The 26,317-nt window shown below is 36.5% G+C and overlaps 1 long non-coding RNA gene across 1 annotated transcript; it reads left to right on the top strand.

Annotated features, from left to right (window-relative positions):
• Positions 1–1,005: 1,005 nt before the first annotated feature.
• On the top strand, positions 1,006–1,480 carry LOC145094915 (uncharacterized). Its single transcript, XR_013703636.1, has 3 exons — positions 1,006–1,157; positions 1,232–1,307; positions 1,410–1,480. It is a non-coding gene; the product is annotated as an uncharacterized LOC145094915 (long non-coding RNA).
• The last annotated feature ends 24,837 nt before the right edge of the window (positions 1,481–26,317 follow it).

Genomic DNA, 26,317 nt, shown 5'->3' with positions numbered 1-26,317 from the left:
CATCTACAAACCTTGCTTCATCATTGTTTCTTTAAATCTGACATTGAAATTCAAATTTTGAAAACACTTTCATCTTTACTCTCTCTCTCTCTCTCTCTCTCTCAAATTCTATACAAATTTTGATTCTTGCTTACATCCACCGATACCTGTTAACTTTTCATTCATAATATCAACAGAAGGTGATTTTTGAAAGAAAAAAAAATATGTTCGATTTCCTCTATAAGTTAACAGATCTTCTGTAAAGAGAGGTGAAATCATATGGTTTAGGGTTCGAGGTTTCAGATCTTCTTTACCAAGTGTGACTAATATGTTAATTTTTTTATTTAGCTTCGAGGTAACGTTCTCCAACACAAACTGCCGCTACCTTCTCTTCTTGAACCCCCTTTGTCATTGTTTTTTTCTTCTTACATGGATTTGTTCTAGGATCCGATTCTACACCATGGTTTCACCATCGGGTCTCTATCTCTCTTTATAAAAAATTTCTAACAGTGTTCTTCCTCTCGGCATATCTCTATTTTAGTAACCAGATTTGTGTACATGTATGGTGTTCAAAAACCCTTTTCATGACGTTTAGTGAATTACTGAAAATCCTTTGTAGAATTGTATAACTTTTCATGAACATTCTTTTGCTTACTGCAATTGTATGATTGATTGTTGCATGTTTGTTTTTTGGTTGTACTAGAAGCAAAAAATAAAGTCAAGAGCCATGCAATTAAGTTATCATTTACCATATGATTCTAATGATCTTCATTTTTGTATGAATTCAACTGATATATGGTCAATCTAAACTGGGAGAATGCAACAAAAAGGAAGTAAATTAGTTTTAAATATAGGGTTTCTTGGTAGATTTTGGGTGAAATTGCTATTTTTTGTAGATGATCAAAATGTTCTAATTGCATCTATTTGAACTAAATTTTATGTTTTTAGTATTCGGTTATGGTTATAACTTATAATTAATTTTTATTTCACCTATGAAGCGCTTCAAATCGTCATCTCATCGAGTTGTCACCTATTGTTCTTTACTTATGACAATTTTGCATTATACACATTACAGGTTCTAATGAACAGAAGTTTTTAGAAGCTTCAATTGCAGCTTATGTATCTGGTAACCCCATAACAATATAGAAAGAGTTACCAATTGAAGATGGAATGAAAAGGTTTTATTCCTTCTCTATATTAGTTTTCTATTGACATACACATATAACTTCATATAAGATGAAGCTTTCTACAGTTGTGGGATGGAGTATACATTCTTGATCATGAAGCACCTATGTATTTTATGTCCAATATTCAAGGAAAATATCCAGGTATAATAATTATTTGATCCTTTTTATGCATTAAATTTATAGCCAATAAACGATTTTGGACTTTTCTTCGTTGGATATTGAATATTATAGGTGTATCAACAGGTTATTGGTGCAGCATGTAACTTGAAGCGTCCAACATCTAAGATTTTTATTTAATTTATTGATAAATCAGAGCATATATGTTATTGCTTAATAACGTCAAACAGTTTCTAATCGAGTCCCTTATTATCACATTCCATTCCTCGAAAAGCTCAACCAAAATTCCAAACATTTCGAATTTATTATACCAAGTATGCTCCTCTTTTATACTTTCATGCCAATCTCTAAAATAGTATAGATTAACCGAACTTTCAATCCCTTATTATCACATTCTGTTCATTTATTATACCAAGTATGCTCCTCTTTTATACTAAACATACGTTCTTATACAGGGATAATTCTGTTCATTTATTCAAACATGGACTATACCTTTTATCTATTATTACTTTATAAAGCTAAATAATAACAAGATTGTCTCTTTGTTTAAGGCATGTTTTACAATATATGTATTTTTAATATGTACTCCCATAATAGTTTGGTAGAGATGAAACCAAAAAAATGTTTTCTAATATTTGTCCAGTATATTAATAGTTATTAGGAAAATTATTATGAAAGTAACTTATAATCACTTACTTAGCCTACAATCTAACATTATCTTCTATCATGATAATTTATTAATCAAATATTAATAAGAGACTTATTCTTTTATTCACATAAGAGATTTCTATCAACTCTATCTCCATGTTTTACATAAAAAATAGATTAGTAGAGGGACCATTCATATAATTTTTACAGATGGACTATTAACTTTTATTTAGCAATGTACTTTATATAATAAGAAGTATAATGTTATATTACACTTAAAAATGAAAGTATGTTGCTATTTGGTACATTTAGCCCATGATTCAGCTAAATGCACTAAATAACATTTTACTTTCATTTTTATGTCCAATTTAGCATCATACTTATTATTATATAAAGCACATTGCTAATTATAGATTCTAATGTTTTGGTCATTTGTAGCACTTATAACGAAACACGAAAGAACTTTGTAATTATACGAAAAATTTGATAACAAAAAGTAGAAGTTTTTTTGTGTGAAAATGATCATTTTTGTGCTTTTGGTCAATTTGGTTTTTTCATCATTTTTATTCCTTTTTATTATTTCTCGATGAATTAAAACTTAATAAAGACTGTTATATAATGATCTGAAACTCTTAAAGCATAAAGTATACTTTTTTTTTAAATGACAATTTTGACTTTTTGGTCAATTTGTTCAATTTGTTCTTTTTGGTTATTTTGATCACTTAAAAAAAAATACCCTTACACGGTCATGAAACACTTAAAGCAGAAAAGTATAATTTTAGTCAAAATGATCTTTTTGGTCAAATTGGTCATTCTTACTATTTTTTTATTTTTCTTAATTCTACCCACTTAAAATGAAAAATAAATAATATACTATGTATTTGGATTACCTTAAGTTTTGCATTTTAGTAAAAAATTAGGGTATTTTCATGTACGATTGTGGGTGTTATCATGTGTTAGACTAATGTTAGACTTTCTTATTTATTTTTTACTTAATATGACTAAATTTATAACATTGACTATCTATGCAATGTCTGTACAATTAAAACCAATGACCATTTTTGTCAATTGTATAAATGTGAGCCTTTTTTATAATTTATTTATAGTTAAAATTTGGTATTGTTTCTATAATTCCAATATAATTATAACCATTGACTATTACTATAATACGTATAAATATAGACCATTTTATATAAGTTTCTTCACATCATCTTATTTTCAGTCAATTGGATTTTATATTTCATTGTACAACATTGTAATTTTTAAGTGATATTTTGAAACCATTCTACATGTTATTTAAAAATAACAATTATAGATTTTAGACAAGTGTATCAAATGTATGATTAATGATTATGATTTTAAGTCTTATTGTTTTACTTAGTTAACCGTGTAGCACACGTGTTATAACCTAGTATATATATATATATATATATATATATATATATATATATATATATATATATATATATATATATATATATATATATTTGACATTATGCTTATCTTCATAACAAATGAAGCTACCATCTTAGACGTCATAAGATTTTTGAAATTATCAAAAGCCATATAAATCATCGATTTCTATTATGAGTTATTTTTATAACACAACATTGGCCATGTTTGTTTTTAAATAAGAAATAAATTCTAAAGAGAATAACATATTCTAATAATGTGAAAATTGCTAAACTTCACATTGCCCTGGATTATTTTTTCATGATATTTACATATATCATACTTAAAACAACAAATCTAATACTTACAGAATTGAGTATTCTGATAATACTTAGTAATAAATGTTACTTGCATCTAATTCCCAAAAATTGTTAATGTATAAATTGACGATGATATATACGATTTTACAGTGAGAGAAAATTTTCTATGAAAAAAAATAATTTATACATGTAACATATTAATTCTTCGTAATTTCGAGTGTAAGAATTATTCAGATTATTTAGATAATATGTGGATATAAAGTATTTAGAAAAATGTGGACGGTAGATAGAAAGTTAAAATCAAAATGTGAATGTTGTTTGTGTATTTGAATATATGGTCTTGATGGAGATTGGAGAAGATGAACGAAGTCAATTGATTACTTTCACAATTATAGTACTTTCGATTAAATATATATTCCATTAAATATATATAAGAGTTCATATTTAATTAGTTCATTTTAATCACTTAATTAATTCTAAATTAAGTCTTGATCAATACTAATTAAATAATACGATTCCATATTAATATATTAGAACTTATAATATATTAATATAAATCATAAATATACTATTCTCAAAAGACTATCCATATAAATTGTGACGGTGAAGTGCAACCCAAATGGACCATGCCGAGTCGGGTCAAGTACATATCAAATATAGTTATGGACTTAGACATTAATTCAATAGTCTCCCACTTGGATAAGTCTAAAACTACTATTGAGTATGACTTCAAAACCTAACTGGCAATCGTAGCTCTTAAAGCCGCTTTCGAACTCTGAACTTGTGAATGACTTGTCCATTAGATAAGGAATCATATATTCCTCCATTCTAGATATCATATGGACTGAGACATGGATTATAATCATTCTCTCTGTCCATTTATTGTTTTTCGATTTCCGATTCATGACGACTGACTGATTGAAAAAATCAAATCAGTCCTGGCTTGGCCAAACACTCACATGTGTCATCATTAAATCATCGAGGGGCCCACATATATCATTTTTATCCCGAAGGTAAAAGGAATGAATAAACTTCGACTCATATGGCTTGTTCTACTACTTGTTGAATCATACACAAAGGCACGTTTTATAACGCCGAGTTACCGAATTCGGTTTCGTGCAATCAATGTACAACCAACTCATAGTAACAACTCATATCTCTAGGTTTGAAGAATATAAGATATTATCGTCTCATGATCACTTGTGATAAAATCCATGAAATGATTCAAATGAGCGCGGGATGAATCCAATACTCAAAACTTATGAGTACTCATGAGTGTTGTAGCACAACTTTGTCCACCAACTTGGACCTCTACAAGCCAACCCATGACAGTATTGATTCATATCTACTTCCAACATATGACTGATTGTGGATGGTTTGAATAACTTAGTCATTCTGCAAGAATAACCTAGTTATTATGGAAGTCAAAACATGCAAAGTGAAACACAAGAATAAATGAATCTAATATGGTATCAAAACCTATGAATATAAATAAAACACTTTCTATTTATCACCATATTGATTACTCATTATTCATTGTTTCGGTTTTATCAACTTTATAATTGAATTAAAATCACTAGGTGTCCTATGCTCCAAGCATGTACACTATGTTTTCTAAACAATAGCTTTGCCATACACCAAGTATGAACTCTATGTTTGTCTACGATCCTTTTCTTTGTGAACTAGATCAATTGACCATAATTTCAATGATCCTCTTTTCACACTCCCACTTCCTTGTCTTAAATGTAAGAATTCCAAATTGCTGTCATTTATTGAAATCTGTTTAGATTTTAAACTTATATGCACTGTTCCTCTTGTAATGATTATGCACAAAACCACAAAGGCTTTGCAATCGTTACATAGTATTCCAATGGAGAGCAATTCCATGAAAACGATGTCTCAAATTCAAATCGCATTGCTTTGAACATGCTTCTTGCATTAAGTTTCTTTAATCTTACACAGATCGTTTCCACCTATGAAGACAACTCTATATTCCCATTTTTACTATCCCTTCTGAACAAGAGTTGCCCCTTTTCAGACTATGTCAATATGGTCCTTCTAATATTAACAGTATACTTCCAACTGTCATTGAGCAACCAATCTTTGGTAAACCTTAGATTGCCCTCGACAATTGCTTAATCAATTTAGTCATATCCAATTCTAGACATTTTCCACCTTAATGCCCCAAGGCATTTGGAAAATTCAGAAATGATAAATATTATAGCACATGTAATATTATTGCACATGTAATCGATCTTGTACCCAAAGTAAATGGGACACGATTCATGATGTTTTACATAAAGACATGGTTCTAGACCTGTCTTTTGCCATAATAATTTTTGTTTTCCATATTTTCAAAATTTGACTATGAATAGGGATTCCGTAATCATAATCGAATTTTGAGAATGCAATATATAGAATTTTCTTAAGTTGAACCAATCCAACATGAAATTCATATATATATATATATATATATATATATATATATATATATATATATATATATATATATATATATATATTCTTGACTAAAGGTGATTAAAACCTCAATATAAGCTCTTTAGAATGATTATAAACTCACTCTAAGCTTTTCAGAATTGAAATGAAGTATAATTTCCTCTCCCTTAATTATAGCAAAACAACTTTTTCAACCCCTGCAACCTCACGAATTGAAACTTTTGTTTTCTATAATTAACATTGCTAACTTGCAATTCTTATCGTAATTATCATGCTCCCACTAAGATGATGATTATTAGCACAACACTTATGCTCCCACTAGCTTTGACATGTATCCAGAAAACAGCTGGATCTCTAGAAGTCAATACTTTATTGACATTCTTACCAAAGTTCAGATTTCTGATACTAGATTACTTTGATAAGACTTTATCAAAGTTATACACTTTATCTTAAATAGCTCACAGGTGTGTCTAAACAATTTCAGAACTATGAAAAGGGTTGTCGTAATCATAGTCTCAATTGTTTAGACCTTTTGCCATTTCTCATAAGTCAATGTTAGTGTGACGGTTAACCACGTATGCTCCACTAATGACTTTGAGAACTACAAATATACCAATTGCTATCAACTTAAAATCTACTTAGTGAAAGAGTTTCCTTACCATCATTTTCATGAATCGAAGAGAAACCTTATGACACTTAGATTTTATGGTATATATGTTCTTATCCACATGAATTTTTCAAACCATAATCACAAGACTAGGTTAGTAACAAATCCTAACTCATATGGATTGAACTTGTGCAATCTTAACTTCTTGCCACTTGGCAACTCAAGGGCCTGCCATTGCTTCCAAATAGCTATGCAAGCAGTTGAGAACATGTATAACTCAAATGTATATCCAACTTAACTAGAATGGGCACAAAAATGTCAACACGATAGGTTATAAACCTCTAGTTGTGTGCTAGTGATGAAATACAGGCTTTATTCTTGATTACTTCTTGAGACCCTTTCAGGATCTTTTAGACTCCCACTGTCTCCTTGACCTATAACACTTTCTTGCCATATATTCAAGAGATAGTGTGGATTCTAATCCAGACAGACACTTAACACAATTGGCCTTAGTTGGTCTTTGTTTTATCCAAAACATCACAAATTACCAATTTCAAATGTACAAGAGTAGAAAACTTTACTCTTACATTTAACAAGTGTTTTAAACCTTCTTTAAGACATGACACTCAAGTTACAATCTTAGAGTATTACTCTAAGAATTGTTTTTGGAACGAAGTATGAATCATCTTCTTGATTTAACTACTTCAACAATTCATAACTCCTCTTCTTAACTATCAGAATGCACTTAGAGGATGAATTGTGATAAGGTCTCAAAATCATTAAGATGATCTTAAAACATTATACTAAAGCACTCTCCCATCTTTTCAGATTCGAGAAACTTTTATTCTTCTGCCTAATTTGATTCTTCTTATTCGTTCTGTCATACATTGAAACTTTTCTAATGTCTCATAATTATACTTAAGCTTGTAAGTATAATCATATTTACTAGACCTTAGTAAATCATGACGAATATTGTTATCCATCTTTTGTGGTGGACTTTGACAAGTGCACAAGAAAGTGTACTTGATCCCTTAGTGCTTCTCTTAAGTCACATATACATGTGAACCCGGAACTAGTCTTAATTTTCTAAAGTTGAAAATTCTCATACATCACACTAAACACCTTGTATGATTCCAAATTTTGGTCCAATTAAAACTTGGGTGATGAGAATCTTTTCTTACTTGGTAAATTTAGACACTACTACAAATGAAAGAATCATGTTCATTTTTCCAATGTGCTAGAAACATACAAACATCAAGTTTTCATAAATTCCATTGTAAGGAGATATAAAATAAAGTAAAACAAATTTTTATTTATTTATCAAAATACGGAAAAAAACTTTTCCCTTACAATGCAACTTTAAATGAAAATAATGCTATTACATGTTTCGGCATACTCTATCTTTAAGTTTCCTTCACTTTTCATTTGATTCTTAAAACATCAACATGTGACCCAGTCACATCATGTAATAAGAATCTCAGAATAGAAACTTAATCGAGTTAGATAGTGGACATTACCTGAAGTAGAGTCAAACTTATTGACTTTACCAGCCTTATGGTCTTTCAAATAAATTTGGCAGCTTCGCAACCAATGCCCTTTCCTTTTGGCACTTTAACATATGGAACCTTTGGTAATGGTACATGGAACTATCACATACTTAGTTTTTTTCTCTTTACCATTTGGTCAACCGAGTTGACTATGGTTGATCCCTTTTGTAACAGCCCGGATTTCCAGGTATCATTTATGCTTATATTTTTGGAGTTTTGTGAGGGGACTCGGCGAGTTGGAGTTCAAACTCGCCGAGTAGGATCGTGGTTCAGGATGCGGGTTCGCGCCTGGACTCGGCGAGTCCAAGGAATGGACTCGGTGAGTCCTTGCTGTTTAATGAAACCCTAATTTCCTGGTCCTAAGCCCTATTTAAAGGACCTTATGGCCCTTCATTGCGGCTACCTGGATCTTGAGAGCACCAAAACAGCTGAGGGTTTTTGTGAGTGAGATAAGAGGTCATTGTTCACCAAATTTGTGTGTTTTTGCAAGAAAGGAAGAGGAAAGTCAAGCTAGAAGAGTTGGGGAGCTTGGATCTACTTTCATTTCTTCAGAGGAGGCTTCTTGAGGTATCATTCAGAGCTTATTCTCGTGTTTTTGTTGATATGGTCAAATCTAGGGTTTCTTAATGCCTTATTTGCTTTGTATTTGAAGTGTGAGAGGTCCCATGGGGATATGGTGCTTAGATCTGGACCTTAGTAGGTCCAGAGAGTCCCTAATGTCATGATTTATGTCCTTCCTTTTGGGTTGGAGACTAGGGTTGCCATCTTAGAGGTCATTTCTCCTAAAAGAGCCTTGTAGGTGTTGCATGGTAACCAAGATATGAACTTTACGTGATGAATGAGCTTAGGAGGGCCAGATCTATGAATGGATGGAGCGGATCTGACCTCAGAAGCTATGAGTTGATGCATGGCATGGACTCGCCAAGTCTGAAGAACAGACTCGGCGAGTAGCATGATGATTGTCCTTAACCACTCAGCGAGTGGTCCTGCCGAGTTATGGGCTGATTCAGTGAGTCAGCGAGAGTTAGAGAGGGTTGACAGGTGGACTGAGTCGAACTGGAACTCGCCGACTTGTTCTTGAGACTCGGCGAGTTGAGTCGTGGTGGCCCCGCGATTCATGCCAGGTGGAACTCGTCGAGTCAGGGGAGTACTTAACGTGTCAAAAAGGGAATCCTAGAGAGTTGGTGAAAATGCTTAGACTCGCCGAGTCGCTCTAGTGCACTCGCCGAGTCCGGTCAAAGTTGACCGTTGACCGTTGACCAGAGTTGACTAGTGTTGACTTGATAGGGGTAGTCAACCTTAGTGTTAAAAGTGTTAATTAGAGACATATGATGTTATAGGAGGATTATAGCTCGGGGGATCGAGCACGAGTGATTTTCAGGATTCGCAAGTTATCGAGATACACGAGGTGAGTCTTCTCACTATACTTTACCTTGAGTAGGTAATCAGAGTTATGTGACATAGTATTTGTATGCTATATGTATGTGATGTGTTGTACTGCATTATTTCTATGTGATTTATGTTGTGCATGTTTATAGAGTTGGAACCGGAAGGTTCACAGAGTTAGAACCTGAGGGTTCACAGAGTTTGGATGCACGGACCCATAGAGTTATAGCCTCGAGTGGCTAATATGTGTTATGTGTGGTATTTTGGGGAACTCACTAAGCTTTGTGCTTACAGTGTTAGTGTTGTTGTTTCAGGTACTAGTGATGACCGTGGGAAGGCGCCGGCTTGATCTATACACACGCATGGGATTTTTGATATATATATATATATATATATATATGATCTTGGGATTTTGTATGATGTGAATTGGGATTTTAAACTTGATGTTTTATGAAAATTAAATGAGAAATGTTTTTATATTTTGTGAAAAATTATTTTGAAATTCACGGTGTTACAAGTTGGTATCAGAGCCTTGGTTTGAGGGATTCGAGTACACCTTCGGGCGTATTTAAACTCAAACTGAGGATTTGAGAAGAATTTTCAAAAAGAATAAAAGATTTTTGAAAAACGCAGAGCAGAGTTGTGTGTACGATCAGTTCGCGCCCGAACGGTGATTTCCTAAAATACCATTATGTTATGTGATATTGATATTGATATGATGTATTCGCATGCTAGAGTAGGCTAGGTATTCCTATTAGGACTAGAGTGGCCTGATTTGTGATGGCTTAGCCTAGGAAGAGGTGATCTGCTATGAGATGCTTGAGAGTGAGTAGGTAGCAGCAAGGGGCTTATGAGAGATCTATTAGAGAGTGGTCTATGCATGATAGAGTACTTGGAATTTGGGATTCGAAGAGGAGGACTTGGGGTGTACTCTGATACGGTGCGGACAGTAGTATTGGGCCCGTACTACTGAAAGCACCGGAGCAGTGTACAGCCCAAGTAAGAATCTTTGGAATACCAAGGATCAAGGATGAAAGATTTAACGAGTGTGAGTATGATCGAATGGGTTCTAATTTATCGTATGTTGTATTTCAGAGGTAGATCATGGTGAGGACACGTTTGATGCCTGAGAGCAGTGGTACCAGTGATGAGGAGATCCGGCGGATCATCCACGAGGAGGTGGTTGCGGCCATCAGGGCAAAGATACTGGAGATGTTTGGGTCTATTAAGACCATGCTGATTGAGACCTTTGACGAGCGTTATGCCGCTCTTTCTGAGGCTGCTGTTGCAGCGGCCACTGCAGCTATTGCTGCCGCGAGGCCGCAAGGTGGTGATGCGTTGCTGTTCCGGGAGTTTAGCAACACAAAACCACCAGAGTTTGATGGGACCCAGGATCCGGTGGCAGCTATGAGGTGGATTTCTGATATAGAGGGGTGTTTCTTCACTTGCTCATCTCCTGAGCATTTGAAGGTTCGGTTCGCGCTGAACCAGCTTCGCTTGGGAGCGAAGGACTTGCGGAAGTTTGTGACGGCGCATTTCACACCTGCTGAGATTGCGGAAGTGACCTGGGAGAGGTTCACTGCCATGTTCCGAGATGATTACGTTCCCCAAGTGGAGAGGGAGCGTTTGGCCCAGGAGTTTCTGACCCTCAAGCAGGGTACCGAGTCGGTTACGGTAATTACCATGATGTTCCATGAGAGGGCGATGTTCTGCCCTGAGCACTTGTGTACGGAGCAGGCACATATGAGCCGCTATCTGAGTATCTTGAGGCGGGACATTCAGGAGTTCGTGGCGAACTCCTCGTACCGGACATTTGCTGAGCTTCAGGCAAATGCCCGGAAGAGGGAGATTGAGCTAGAGACTCAGGCCAGGGAGGAGGCGAAGTCTCAGGGGAGGGATCGGCGACCGGCACAGTCTCAGCCGGCAGCCAAGCGGGCCAAGCCCGCTGATCCCAAATCAGGGAGCCAGAAGGGCTGCACTTGTGGGAAGTGTGGCAAAGGTCATGATGGATTCTGCCGAGAGGGATCTTGCTACAAGTGTGGCAAGGAGGGGCATATGGCCAAGGACTGCCCCAAGGGGTTTGTAGTGTGTTTTCACTGCAACCAGACCGGACAACGGAAGGCGGAGTGTCCGCAGTTGCGAGGAGCATCTCAGGGATCTGCCCCTGCCGCCATCAGAGATACCGAGAGTCGGGCAGTGAAGGCCGAGGTGCCGAGAGCTCGAGGGAGAGCCTTTCAGCTGACCGCGGAGGAGGTCCGCGCTGCGCCCGATGTTGTGGCTGGTATGTTTTCTTTCGTGTATTTATTTTGATGCTGAGATATTATGCTTATATTATGTTATGCGTAGGTACTTTCCTTGTGAACTCTGTACCTGCTTTAGTGTTATTTGACTCGGGTGCGAGTCGGTCTTTTGTGTCTTTGGCCTTTAGTCAGCATAATAGTGTTAGTCGTGAGGCGTTGAGTCGGCCTCTGAGAGTTTCCATAGCTGACGAGAGAGTGATTTATGCCACGGAGGTTCTCCGGGGATGCGTGTTAGGGATTTTTGGTGTTGAGTTTCCGATTGACCTGGTTCCTATTGCGATGGAAGATGTCTGTGTCATTGTGGGCATGGACTAGTTGAGCAGATTCGGCGCAGTTATCGACTGCGAGCGTCAGCTGGTGACCATACGAGACCCTAGTGGGGGAGTTCTTTCGGTGTACGGCGAGGGTACACGTCTGGGATCAGCGTTTTGTTCGGCCGCTAAGGCGAGGCAGTGTCTACAGCAGGGCTGTAAGGGTTTTGTGGCGTATGTGATGGATACGCGGGTGGATTCCGAGAGGCCGAGTTCAGTTGAGGAGGTTCCGGTGGTGCGTGAGTTCGCGGATGTTTTTCCCGAGGAGTTGCCGGGTGTGCCTCCTGTGAGGCAAGTGGAGTTCAGTATCGATTTGGTTCCGGGGGCCGCGCCTATCGCTAAGGTGCCTTATTGCCTTGCACCTCCAGAGATGCAAGAGTTATCCTCGCAGCTTCAGGAGTTGCTGGGGAAGGGATTTATTCGGCCGAGCAGCTCGCCGTGGGGAGCACCTATCCTGTTCGTCAAGAAGAAGGATGGTTCACACCGGATGTGCATTGATTACCGGGAGTTGAACAAGCTGACGGTCAAGAACCGTTACCCGTTACCGAGGATCGACGATTTGTTCGATCAGTTGCAGGGAGCATCCTGGTTCTCCAAGATCGATTTGAGGTCTAGATATCATCAGGTGAGAGTGCGGGATGAGGACGTCCAGAAGACAGCATTCAGGACGCGTTATGGGCATTATGAGTTTGTGGTGATGCCTTTTGGGCTCACCAATGTCTCGATGGTGTTCATGGATCTCATGAACCGAGTATGTAGGCCGATGTTGGATCGGTCAGTGATTGTATTTATCGATGACATTCAGGTATATTTAAGATCTAGAGAGCAACATGAGGAGCATTTGAGAGAGGTTCTTGGAGTTCTGTGATCGGAGAAGCTTTATGCCAAATTCTCCAAGTGTGATTTCTGGTTGCGGGAGGTCCAGTTCTTAGGACATCTTGTTAACCAGGAAGGGATATTGGTCGATCCGGCCAAGGTTGAGGCGGTGATGAGTTGGGAGGTGCCGAAGTCACGCTCTGAGATCAGGAGTTTCCTAGAGTTGGCAGGGTATTATCGGAGATTTATCAAGGATTTCTCCAAGATCGCAGTGCCACTCACCAGATTGACCCGGAAGGGTGTTGCTTTTTCATGGGGCCCCGAGCAGCAGGCCTCCTTTGAGACACTTCGCCAAAGGTTGTGCGAAGCCCCGGTATTAGCTCTCCCGGAAGGGATGGAGGACTTTGTGGTATATTGTGATGCATCGATTTTGGGGCTGGGAGCGGTGCTGATGCAGAGAGGGCATGTGATAGCATATGCATCGAGGCAGCTGAAGCCTCATGAGGCGAGATATTCCCACCCATGATCTAGATTTGGGGGCAGTGGTGTTCACCCTCAAGATTTGGCGTCACTACTTGTATGGGGTTCGGTGTACGATATACACGGACCATAAGAGTTTGAAGTATTTGATGGATCAGCACAACCTAAATATGCGACAGAGAAGGTGGTTGGATGTGGTCAAGGATTATGATTGTGAGATCCTGTACCACCCAGGCAAGGCTAATGTGGTAGCCGATGCGTTGAGCCGCAGGGCGGAGAGCACTCCACTGCGGGATGTATGTTTGAGATTGACCGTGATAACTCCAGTATTAGATGCCATTCGTGGGGCACAGGCCGAGGCTGTGCAACTTGAGATGTAGAAGAGGGAACGGGTTGTTGGTTTTAGTTTCAGAGTTCGTTACCGATGGTCGGGGGCTTATGACATTTCAGGGGCGTATCTGGGTGCTGTTTGTGGGAGGAACGCGTACCATTTTGATGGAGGAGGCTCATCGTTCGAAATTTTCGATCCATCCGGGGGCCACTAAGATGTATTTGGATTTAAGAAAGGAGTATTGGTGGCCCTGTATGAAGAGGGATGTTGTGTGGTTTGTTGAGAGGTGCTTGACCTGCCATAGGGTTAAGGAACAAGGAGGTACCCCTGGTGTTGGTTCAGTGGTAGCATCGAAAGGGATCAGAGATGACCTGGGAGCCAGAGCGTGAGATGCGTGAGCAGCATCCGGAGCTATTTGTAGACCGAGAATTCGAGGGCGAAGTCTAGTTCTCGTGGGGGAGAATTGTAACAGCCCGGATTTCCAGGTATCATTTATACTTATATTTTTGGAGTTTTGTGAGGGGACTCGGAGAGTTGGAGCTCAAACTCGCGGAGTAGGATCGCGGTTCAGGACGCGGGTTCGCACCTGGACTCGGCGAGTCCAAGGAATGGACTCGGCAAGTCCTCGCTGTTTAATGAAACCCTAATTTCCCGGTCCTAAGCCCTATTTAAAGGACCTTATGGCCATTCATTGCGGCTACCTGGATCTTGAGAGCACCAAAACAGCTGAGGGTTTTTGTGAGTGAGATAAGAGGCCATTGTTCACCAAATTTGTGCGTTTTTGCAAGAAAGGAAGAGGAAAGTCAAGCTAGAAGAGTTGGGGAGCTTGGATCTACTTTCATTTCTTCAGAGGAGGCTTCTTGAGGTATCATTCAGAGCTTATTCTCGTGTTTTTGTTGATATGGTCAAATCTAAGGTTTCTTAATTCCTTATTTGCTTTGTATTTGAAGTGTGAGAGGTCCCATGGGGATATGGTGCTTAGATCTGGACCTTAGTAGGTCCAGAGAGTCCTTAATGTCATGCTTTATGTCCTTCCTTTTGGTTTGGAGACTAGGGTTGCCATCTTAGAGGTCATTTCTCCTAAAAGAGCCTTGTAGGTGTTGCATGGTAACCAAGATATGAACTTTACGTGATGAATGAGCTTAGGAGGGCCATATCCATGAGTGGATGGAGCGGGATCTGACCTCAGAAGGTAGATTGAGTTGATGCATGGCATGGACTCGCTGAGTCTGAAGAACAGACTCGGCGAGTAGCATGAAGATTGTCCCTAACCACTCAGCGAGTGGTCCTGCCGAGTTATGGGTTGACTCAGTGAGTCAGGGAGAGTTAGAGAGGGTTGACAGGTGGACTGAGTCGAACTGGAACTCGCTGAGTTGTTCTTGAGACTCGGCGAGTTGAGTCGTGGCGGCCCCGCAATTCATGCCAGGTGGAACTCGTCGAGTCAGGGGAGTACTTGACGTGTCAAAAGGGGAATGCTAGAGAGTTGGTGAAAACGCTTAGACTCGCCGAGTCGCTCTAATGCATTCGCCGAGTCCGATCAAAGTTGACCGTTGACCGTTGACCAGAGTTGACTAGTGTTGACTTGATAGGGGTAGTCAACCTTAGTGTTAAAAGTGTTAATTAGAGACATATGATGTTATAGGAGGATTATAGCTCGAGGGATCAAGCACGAGTGATTTCCAGGATTTGGAAGTTATCGAGATACACGAGGTGAGTCTTCTCACTATACTTTACCTTGAGTAGGTAATCAGAGTTATGTGACAGAGTATTTGTATGCTATATGTACGTGATGTGTTGTACTGCATTATTTCAATGTGATTTATGCTATGCATGTTTATAGAGTTGGAACCGGAAGGTTCACAGAGTTAGAACCTGAGGGTTCACAGAGTTTGGTTGCACGGACCCATAGAGTTATAGCCTCGAGTGGCTAATATGTGTTATGTGTGGTATTTTGGGGAACTCACTAAGCTTTGTGCTTACAGTGTTAGTGTTGTTGTTTCAGGTACTAGTGATGACCGTGGGAAGGCGCCGGCTTGATCTGTACACACGCATGGGATTTTTGATATATATATATATATATATATATATATATATATATATATATATATATATATGATCTTGGTATTTTGTATGATCTGAATTGGGATTTTAAACTTGATGTTTTATGAAAATTAAATGAGAAATGGTTTTATATTTTGTGAAAAATTATTTTGAAATTCACGGTGTTACACCTTTCCATTGGGAAGAGAATGTTTTTTCTGATTTCCAGTGTCTTCATTGTCAATGTCCATAAAGTTTTGGGAAGTCGATCTTTTAATCAAATTTGCTTTACTAGACTTCCAAATCATTGCTGATTTAGCAGCACCAAGCAAATGGATAAGTTCATTAACGGTCTTGTCATAGTCTGTTTCATAGGAATCCCAAAGGAACTTACTATGTGACTTAGAAAGTGATTGAACCACTAACTTTCTCAAGACTTTGACACCCAACTCTCCCGGCTTGTCAATATGTGACTTCATCTCCAAGATGCGACCACACATAGACCTTTCTTGCCAATAGGTTTAGAGTAACCTTGAGCTTGTGGGATAGGGAGAATAATTAGAAGAGGTGGAGGAAGTGAAGTTCCAAGAGATTTGGGAAGATCATAGATGTATGAACTTAGACATCATTTGGGAGATATTCAAGATGGTTGATCTAAAGTCCTTAATATCACACCCAATATGAAATATTAAGGCTAGGACCCAACATACTATTTTATAACTTAGAAGAGGGATGCCATAATCCAAGCTATAAAATATTTGAAGGTAGGTGAATGACGATTCACCTATTTCCACCAAGATAAACGAAATGTATTATTAGGTTGTAATTGGATTTGAAACTCATAGATCTTTTGAGATTCATTGGACTGTTCAATGACATGTTTCAATCTCGAGTGTGCCCTTCAAGTTTTGTGACTGGGATGCCGAGGATCACAAAACAAGATGTGAAGTAACCATGCAAATTACTTGGTACCCTTAAGTGTTACCCCTCAATTGATATGCCGGTTAACCACACACGCTCCATCGATACTATGATAAACATTAACTTATCCTTTGTCTACCTTGTTAAATATGAGTTAGTGTGTCGGTTAACCACACACGCTCCACGAACCGACTTAAACAAAGTGCAAAGTGTAATTTCATGGATTAGCACCTTATTCACATTTTCATAAGTAACTAAAATTGGGTATTTAAACAGTTTAGTTACTTAGTATTTATCATTTATACTTTTAATGAAGGAACAATTTATAGTCTTTGTCCTACCCGTTCGACTAACGACCCTCCACCAGTCAAGGAAGCGGTGGGTGAGAGTGGACACCCATTAAACTGCCATTTTATAGCCAGTTACCTTATACCCCACTTATAGACCGGCTTCGTGAATGAGGCCTGCTAACGTTAAGACTGACTTTACTCTTATACATATATATAAATATTATTAACTTATAATATTATAAAGTATAAGGGTTGAATTTTAACTTTTAAAATTCTAAGGGCTTAATTTGGAATTAAAGTATTCATAAGTGAAAACTTTTCAAATTCCAAAACTTGATGGCAAGTTTTGAAACTATTCAAAACTAATTAATTCCATAACTTATGTGTTAAAAGTAGTTTTAATTAAAAGACTCTTCAAGTTCCATAACTTGAGGACAAGTTATGCAAGACTTTAAACTAATAAAAGAGTGTAACTTTTTTTTTTTTGTATCTTATGGAATTAATTAAAGGTTACACATTTTATTACATAATGAAGTGACTCTTGAACCTCCAAAACTTGAGGACAAGACTCTTCAATTTTTGTAACCATTGCCAACTTTTATGAGTTTTATGAAACATAAATGTGACCTTTCATGTAACTTGAGGACAAGTTACACAAAAACATTTTAGAATCATCTCTTAGATTAAAATGGATTGAAAACACATAATCAATTAACTTGTCTATTAATCTAAGCAACTCATATGAAGAAAGATAATATACATCAAACTTTTTCATGTAATTAGCATAACTTTTAAACTAATACAAAACATAATCTATTGACAATTATCTTTGAAACTGGATTAGCATGAACATTACCACATCAAAAATAAGTTTATAAGTCCCAAAACAGATTATGGTAATGTTCCTAGTCCAATTCCAGCCAAAACAGTCGAATATATGCTGTTTGGGAGTCCAACTCGTCAAGTGCACGAACAAACTCGGCGAGTTGGATGCATTTTGCCTTGCACTCGTCGAGCCCCTTTATGGATTCGGTGAGTCTGCTGTGCAGACAGCACCAAAATTTGATTTTTAAGTAGTTTTTGCAAGTGTAACAAGAAAACAAGCCTATGCTCTAATACCACTGTTGGGTTTTGAGCATTCTAACACTCCTATGGTGTACATGCAACCCTATAAACCTTGGATCTATGTTTTCACTATCATACATGCAAATAAGAACTTTCCAAGGCTTTAATCCTAACTAGCATAATATGAGGCAACTATACTACATAGACTAGTTAGATGACATACCTTTTTGGTGTAGCTTGATGTCTTCAAGCTTTAAGAGCATAGCCCCAATAGTGTGGAAGCCTCAAGTGGAATCACTAATCACCAAAACCCCTTGGAATACTTTGATAATAAGAATACTCTGGTTCTCTCTAGTGAAATCGGCTAGCCCTCTTAGTGTACCCACACTAGTGCCCATTTCACCAACCAAGGACATCTTTATATAGTGTGGAGACTAGGGTTAAACCCATGACCTTTCATTTCATATGATCCATGGGTTAAACACTCCATGGACTATCAATGAAAGCTTAGCCCAACCTAAATGAAGTTGGCTCATTCCATATATATAAGAGTCCATATTTAATTAGTTCATTTTGATCACTTAATTAATTCTAAATTAAGTCTTGATCAATACTAATTAAATAATATGATTCTATATTAATATATTAGAACTTATAATATATTAATATAAATCATAAATATACTATTCTCAAAAGGCTATCCATATAAATTGTGTCGGTGAAGTGCAACCCAAATGGACCATGCCGGGTCGGGTCAAGTACATACCAAATATAATTATGGACTTAGACATTAATCCAACAAAATAATGATTAGATTTTATTATTGGTTATCATGTAATAAAAAATTACCAGTTTTAAATAAAATATTTATGTTCACACCTTATGTTTATATTACATGCTTATACTGTTGATGTAAATTAATTAATAATGGTGTTTAGTTTAAGTAATATAAATTAATTTATACATATGAATTTAATACTTTAAAATTTTCATTTTTCTCCAAATTGAATTTCTTAATTACTTTCATACTTCTAATTTTCAAACGTTTGACAAGGACTAATGAATTATTTATGGATAATTGATTTGTAGAAAATGTTTTGTAATTTATACCTCTTAAAATTCTAGATATGACTAATATGTTTTATAATATAGTATAATATATATATATATATATATATATATATATATATATATATATATATATATATATATATATATATATATAGAGAGAGAGAGAGAGAGAGAGAGGAGGGTTCAATTGAGAAAAAAAAAGTTGAGAATGGGGGAATCATTCTCAACCACTCATTCATTTTTGCCGCAAAAGCCTCCGTCGTACCAACGAAAATGAGAAAGGAATAGACATGTGTTTTCCAACCAAACATGTTTCCTTAAACTATGCTAAGCATTACCTTAATATATACAAAAACATAGTTTTTCGTTTTTGTTTTAATTTTTAAGAAGTTATTTTTATCGAAAAATGATTTTAAAAATACCAAAATTCATGGTTTTTTATTCTCTACGAATAGACATCCATATTGATATAGTTTTAAGATAAAATACAATTTTTTTTTTTATATTTTCAGCTATCGTTATTCATAAGTGAATAAAAAAGAATTAGGTTTTTAGTACAGTACATTCGTTATTCACTTATGAATAAAAACTATGATTAATTTTTTTTTTAGAATCTAAGTATCATTCATATATGAATATAGCATATACTAAACAAAGTATATTCATATTTAAATATTAGACGATTCATTCACTTGTGAATATTACATAGTATATTCATTTGTCAATATTAGATGTTATATTCACTTATGAATATTAAAAAATATTTTCATATCTGAATATTACATAGTGTGGGTACACTAAGAGGGCTAGCCGATTTCACTAGAGAGAACCAAAGTATTCTTATTCTCAAAGTCTTCCAAGGTGTTGTGGTGATTTGTGATTCTACTTGAGGCTTCCACACTATTGGGGCTAAGCTCTTAAAGCTTGAAGACATCAAGCTACACCAATAGGTACGTCATCTGAATAGTTTTTGTAGTATAGTTGCCTCATATTATGCTAGTTAGGATTAAAGCCTTGGAAAGTTCTTATTTGCATGTATAATAGAGAAAACATAGATCCAAGGTTTATAGGGTTTCATGTACACCATAGGAGTGTTATCATGCTCAAAACCCAACATATTTCCCATAAGAAATTATTTGTCAAAAAAAAACGATTGATGACAGCCGCTTTGCGCGGGCGCACATCTAGTATGTGTGTGTGCATATATATATATATATATATATATATATATATATATATATATATATATATATATATATATATATATATATATATATATACATATGAGAAAAATGAATATATCGTCGTCATGTATGTAACATTAGGTGTAGAACCATCAAAATTAACTACATTTTAGGTAAAAAAAAAAAACATAATTTTCTTTCATTGTTAGCTTATTACCCTTGCTTTTTGACTCATATTATTTTTGATATCATGATTCATTTCTAACATCTATGTAATTCGAATGTTTTTCTTTGTTAGACCACCAATAGGATTCAAAACTTCCCATGACACCTAACTTATGTATAGTTACATGGTTTTGTTATATAACTATATAAAGAATATATATACAAAGTCTAACATAAGCTCTAATAGAGGATGCAAGAAATATGGTAGAGATATTTAATTGTAACTTTTTAAGACGATGTAGTTTTTGATGGTTATATACCTAATAATAGGTACACAAAAGCCACATATTCCCCAAGCTCATATATATATATATATATATATATATATATATATATATATATATAACATAATATGGACCATTGGATCTACGCAATCAATGACTATAGTTATTTTGTCTATATAGTAATTTAAGAAAAGAAAAAAAAATTAACGTGCCTAAAAACCCGTTTAAAAGGGTAGTACAGGTTTTTTACTAATTAGAAGAAATCGGAAACACACACAGACACATACACATACACACACACACACACACACACACACACACACATATATATATATATATATATATATATATATATATATATATATTTCTTAAGTGGAAATAGCTTCTAGGTTTTACTATTAGCTATTTTGTAAAAAACAACTTACCATTTTTAAATATAATATTTATCTTTAGACCTTATATACATTGTTTGTATATACATTTGATGTAAATTAACTAACATCGGTGTCAAATTTAAGAAATTTAAATTAATTTATATATAATCAATTTAATATTTTAAAATTATCATTCTGCTCAAAATTAAATTTTTAATAATCTTCCTTAAATTAAGGCTTCAAACTTTTGACTTTAGAGGAAAGCACATATCAACTTTTGACATGCTGAAGACCTTTCGGATGGTGATAACTCCTAACCCGAGGTTGATAACCTACTCCCGGTAGCTCCATTTCTAAATCATAATCCTCGTCCCACTTTTCATGGCCCGACACCTCCTTGGGTAGAATGCTTGGAAACATGGAGAGAAGAGCAAGATCAACGTATGTCGTTTAATGGAGACCGAAGCTTCTACAACGTAAACAAAAGGAGACCAACAGACAGAGTTCTGCCAATCCTGATCTGTAGAGTTGCCCGAAACGAAATTCAGGGCAGGACGGCTCTCCAACGTATCAAAGAGGTTAATGCCAATGCAAGAATGCATACCATTCACACCAATCGCCTTGATCACAAGTGAGATATCTGAGAGAATCCATGAGACCCTACTGCAAGCACTAGCTGAAACCTGAGCCGAAGTCATAGAGCTCCAGGTATGCCAGAGGGTGTACGAAAGATACCTGCTTGATATGGAACATCAGCTAGCTGAACTAAGGGTTCACCATAGGGGTGACCGTCGCCAGTAGGAGATACCATACTTCATTCTTTGTTTTAAGGAACTGTGTTCCTGTCTATGTTATCTATAGTACTTTCTATGTGACTACCTTGTACTGTAAGTACTTTTAGTTAAGTCTTTATGCTGTCACAGACTTTCCTACTCCGAATATGATGTAAGACCTACAACAAGGTCAATTTCCCCAAACCTGTTACATCTTAAACATCAATGATATCGACAGTCGGCTAACTTCCATGTCAATCTTTTTTCAAATGCTTTCATCAAGCTTTCATTGGAGTCTATCTGAAACCCTATCTAGTCAAATTATTGGACCATGGTAATTTAACTCCGAAATCATTTCCAAGTCTCTTTCAAAGGTTGGATCATGTTATCCACCAACCAATAATACCCTGGTTTAGACGATAATCATTTTGAGACCTATCTATTAATTTATATCTACTCCGTACTAGGACTGCATCATAGGGATGTAGGTCACACCTTCGTGAACATGCTCCTATTCCATACTAGGACTACATCATAGGGATGTAGGTCAAAACTTCGAGAACATACTTCTATTCTTTACATGAACGATCGAACCATGTCTAGGTTTAACCATACTCGCTCACAAATTCATTTTCTTTCCGTGTAACAGAATCATGTTGCCGAAGAAAAACGATCAAACTATCAACCAAATACCAACTCTTTAGATTGATGCAACTACCTTTCAAGCTGTAGTCTCGGCTGCCATGTCAACTGTTCTGACCCACCATAATGCTAACAATGCGAATGTTAGCGGGACTGTTAACAATAATTCCAATCCAGGTAACAATCAACAACCTCAATAAGTAAAAAAAACTACCATCACACTCCAAATCCCAAGCCCAAGAATAACAAATGAAAGTTCTGGGCTAAAGCCAAAGGCAAATCACCCCAAGGGGCGAGCAAAAGACAACAACCTGGGGCAACCTTTGCAGCCACGACATCTGTACCTCCTACCACCATCCCTTCTAGTATCCCAATAGTCCCTACACCAGCTAGGCAGTAAGCCTGAAACCTACCGAAATGCAATAAGTGTAACCTCCATCATCTGGGTAGTTGTTGTCCGTTACACTGCTTTAAATGCAACAAGAACAGACATACTGCCAATTGATGCAGGACTCTGACCCAACAAATTACTTCAACCACCAATGTCGGAATCTCTCGAATATGCCATCTATGTGGCGTAATGGGACACTTCAAGAGGGACTGTCCAACAGAGAAGAACGACGGCAAATCCGGAGGAGTTTGACCTCAGAATGGAAAGAGGCAACGAAGGACCCTACTATAGCATAGGTTCACTTCCAATCGTCAGTATTATGTATGTTTTAAAAAAATGTTTAAAACTAGTGCAACTGGAGTCTTATCTTTTGTGAGATCCCGTCAGTTAAGGGACCCTCGTGCTGCGTATACTTGCCTTTTGTAGTATACTTTGTTCGCAACAGTATTCCTGTAGTTACACTAAAGTACTGTAACTCTGTTAAAAGTTGCACTGTTGTGTTTTGTATGTAACACCTTTATGATCAAATCTAGTGTCTTTTACTTCTATGTAAGTCCGACATTATCATACAATTTGAGTGAATTCGATCCGCACAATACCAGTTTCTTGCGTATGTCTCCTTCTCTGAAAACGTCTTTCTAGCGAAGCCGTCATTCCAGAACACCGAAGTACTCATGCATAGAGTGCCTCATGTTTCTTATCCCTTCCGAAGAAAAACTCAGCAAACCTCCTCGAAGTACCACTCTTACATTACATCACGTTCAATCCAAAGACCCATACGGTTGATCTATCGCTGAAGAATGTATACATAGGGGTGGTATATAATCAAGGTTCTACAGATTTAGAATTAAAGATTCCACTTTAACTTCTTTTCCTCGTTGGGATGTGGGCTTAAAGAAGAATCATTTATTCGACTACCTTTTTAATCTTAATTATATACGACTCACATACGTGAAACTGTGATTGATGAACCAGGTATAAGTTCTAAAATGAACTTCAGGATGGAGACTGCCTAACACTACGAATGATCGTGCTGCCATGCGAAGAAACATAGAAGTACCTATCCTTTTTTCTTAATTCAGGAGTAATCATAGATTCTTTTAGATCTTCACGACATCTAATCGACCATAAGGTTTTTGACGTCATAATCAGTATGAATTGGTTGTGTTCTTATGCAAGAGGAAATGTAACTGCCTATAACTCAAGACAGCTTAAGACACAGGAAGTTTACTATACAACACATGATCTTGAGTCAGGAGCAGCGATAATTGCTCTGAAGATCTGGAGACACTACTTGTAGGGTACAAGGTGTACTGTTTTCACAGACCACAAAAACATTCAACATACATTCGACCAAGAAGAGTTATCATACCAGTGAAGTCAAACGAAAGAAGCAAAGTCGTATCCCGATAGTGAAATATTCGCTAGAATGTTAAGCGAGGACTTGAGTTTACTTAAGAACACGAAGAGGAAATAAAACTTCTATATGTAGCATGATTATCAATTCTGCTTAAACTCTAATTTCGGGATGAGATTCTGTCTAACAGGGGGATGATGTAACAACCCGATATTTCGAGACAATGTAATGTAACACCAGTCAAATTTAGGTCAAAATATAACTTTCCTAAAATCTTATTTGGGTTAAATAAAGTGGTAGGAATCGTAACAAAGTTTTCATACATATAAAGAACACTAAAATCCGAGTTATAAAGAAGAAGTTATAACCATTCTAAGATTCCCAACAAAACGGGCAACACCGATTAAACGAAAAATGTGAAGTTTCAATACAACAGTTTTTAGCCTTAAGTATCTAAATGAAAGTTGTAGATAACATTAAACCTTAAACGTACGTAAAAAGAACATCCAAATCCGACTTCGTATGAGGAAGTTATGATTTTTCCAAGATCCGGATATAGCAGTAGACAGCTAAAAACTCGAAATAGAGATCGAGAGACTTTTGGCCAAAACAACCTAAATGAGAATTGAAGGTTTTAACAATATTAGCGCAACGGTAAAAAGTATGACGAAAACGGACATTGGATAAAGAAGTTACGGATTTTTAACAGACTTTTCATGTCCTGGCCTGTTAAAAAAAAATAATTCAAAATTAGCCGACGAAGTCTAAACGAGAGTTGCAGAGTATATTTTCACCTATGCGTGCATATAAATAACGTCAATAATAGAGCTCGTACGCGAATGTTACGGATTTTACAAGTTCGAGACCCGAAATCCGAGGCTGTCAGGCTTGCCACGACGTGGGACAGTTGGCCGCCACCTGGCAAGTGACTAAGAGCGTCCAATCAATAGAAGAGGATAAGGTTGACTCACCACGACGTAGCACACCCTTTTGCCACGACATGGCACCCAAAACATGCCCTATAAATAGATTTCAAGGGTTCCGAGTTTCATTTTGCTTAGTTCTCTTCTTTCTCGCGACGAAACTCTGCGTTTAAGCCCCCGAAGCCCTCCTAAAGCCCCGGTTTTCACCTTCATGTTCCGAAGGAATGTTTTTTGTTCCCGAGATTCCCGAGAAAACCAACTCTTCCAAGTCGCAGTTCTGCTCGATTATCATCTTACTTTCTCCCAATCAATCAAGTGAGTTCATACCACTTAATTAACCTTTTAAATGTTTTTAAATGTTTATAAATGCTTCATGGGGGGGGGGGAATAAAAGTTGAATCATGATTAGTTATTATATCAATCACATGTGATTAATAACTAGCATGCAAATGGATTTACTATACGTTAACTGTTTTACCAAACTGATTTCTTCAAATGACTTTCTTAAATGTTTTTACATGTTTAAAACTCTTTATCAAACTATCTTACACACTGTAAGTTTCCTTTCAAACTCTGTTACAAAGGTGTTTTCAAACGAAGGTTTTCCTTATACTAAAACTCTCTTATCAAACAAAATACTTTCAATCTTTTTATAAACTGACATCAGGTCATCGTTTCTTAGTATTAAACTTTTTGAAGGTTTTACAAAACTTCTTTTACGCGTTTATATTGTCAAATGCATGCCTACATATGTATAGTTATATAAATAATGTTTAAAGGACTTAGGACGGTTAGCTCGCTTTATTTCGTTTTCCTTGTTGGGATGTGGCCTTTGGGCATCGGTTGCTCGTCCGAATGTCATCTAAATATTATTTATATATCATGTATACATATATAGGTATAAAGGTTCCATTAGTCAGTTCAGCACCTTTGGGTAGCAAAGGTATACTTCCGCTTAT

The sequence above is a fragment of the Lactuca serriola genome, chromosome 3, assembly GCF_051521515.1.
Source record: "Lactuca serriola cultivar US96UC23 chromosome 3, Lser_US96UC23_V15, whole genome shotgun sequence".
Classification (NCBI taxonomy): Eukaryota; Viridiplantae; Streptophyta; class Magnoliopsida; order Asterales; family Asteraceae; genus Lactuca; species Lactuca serriola.
This window is presented reverse-complemented; position numbering and strand designations above follow the sequence as displayed.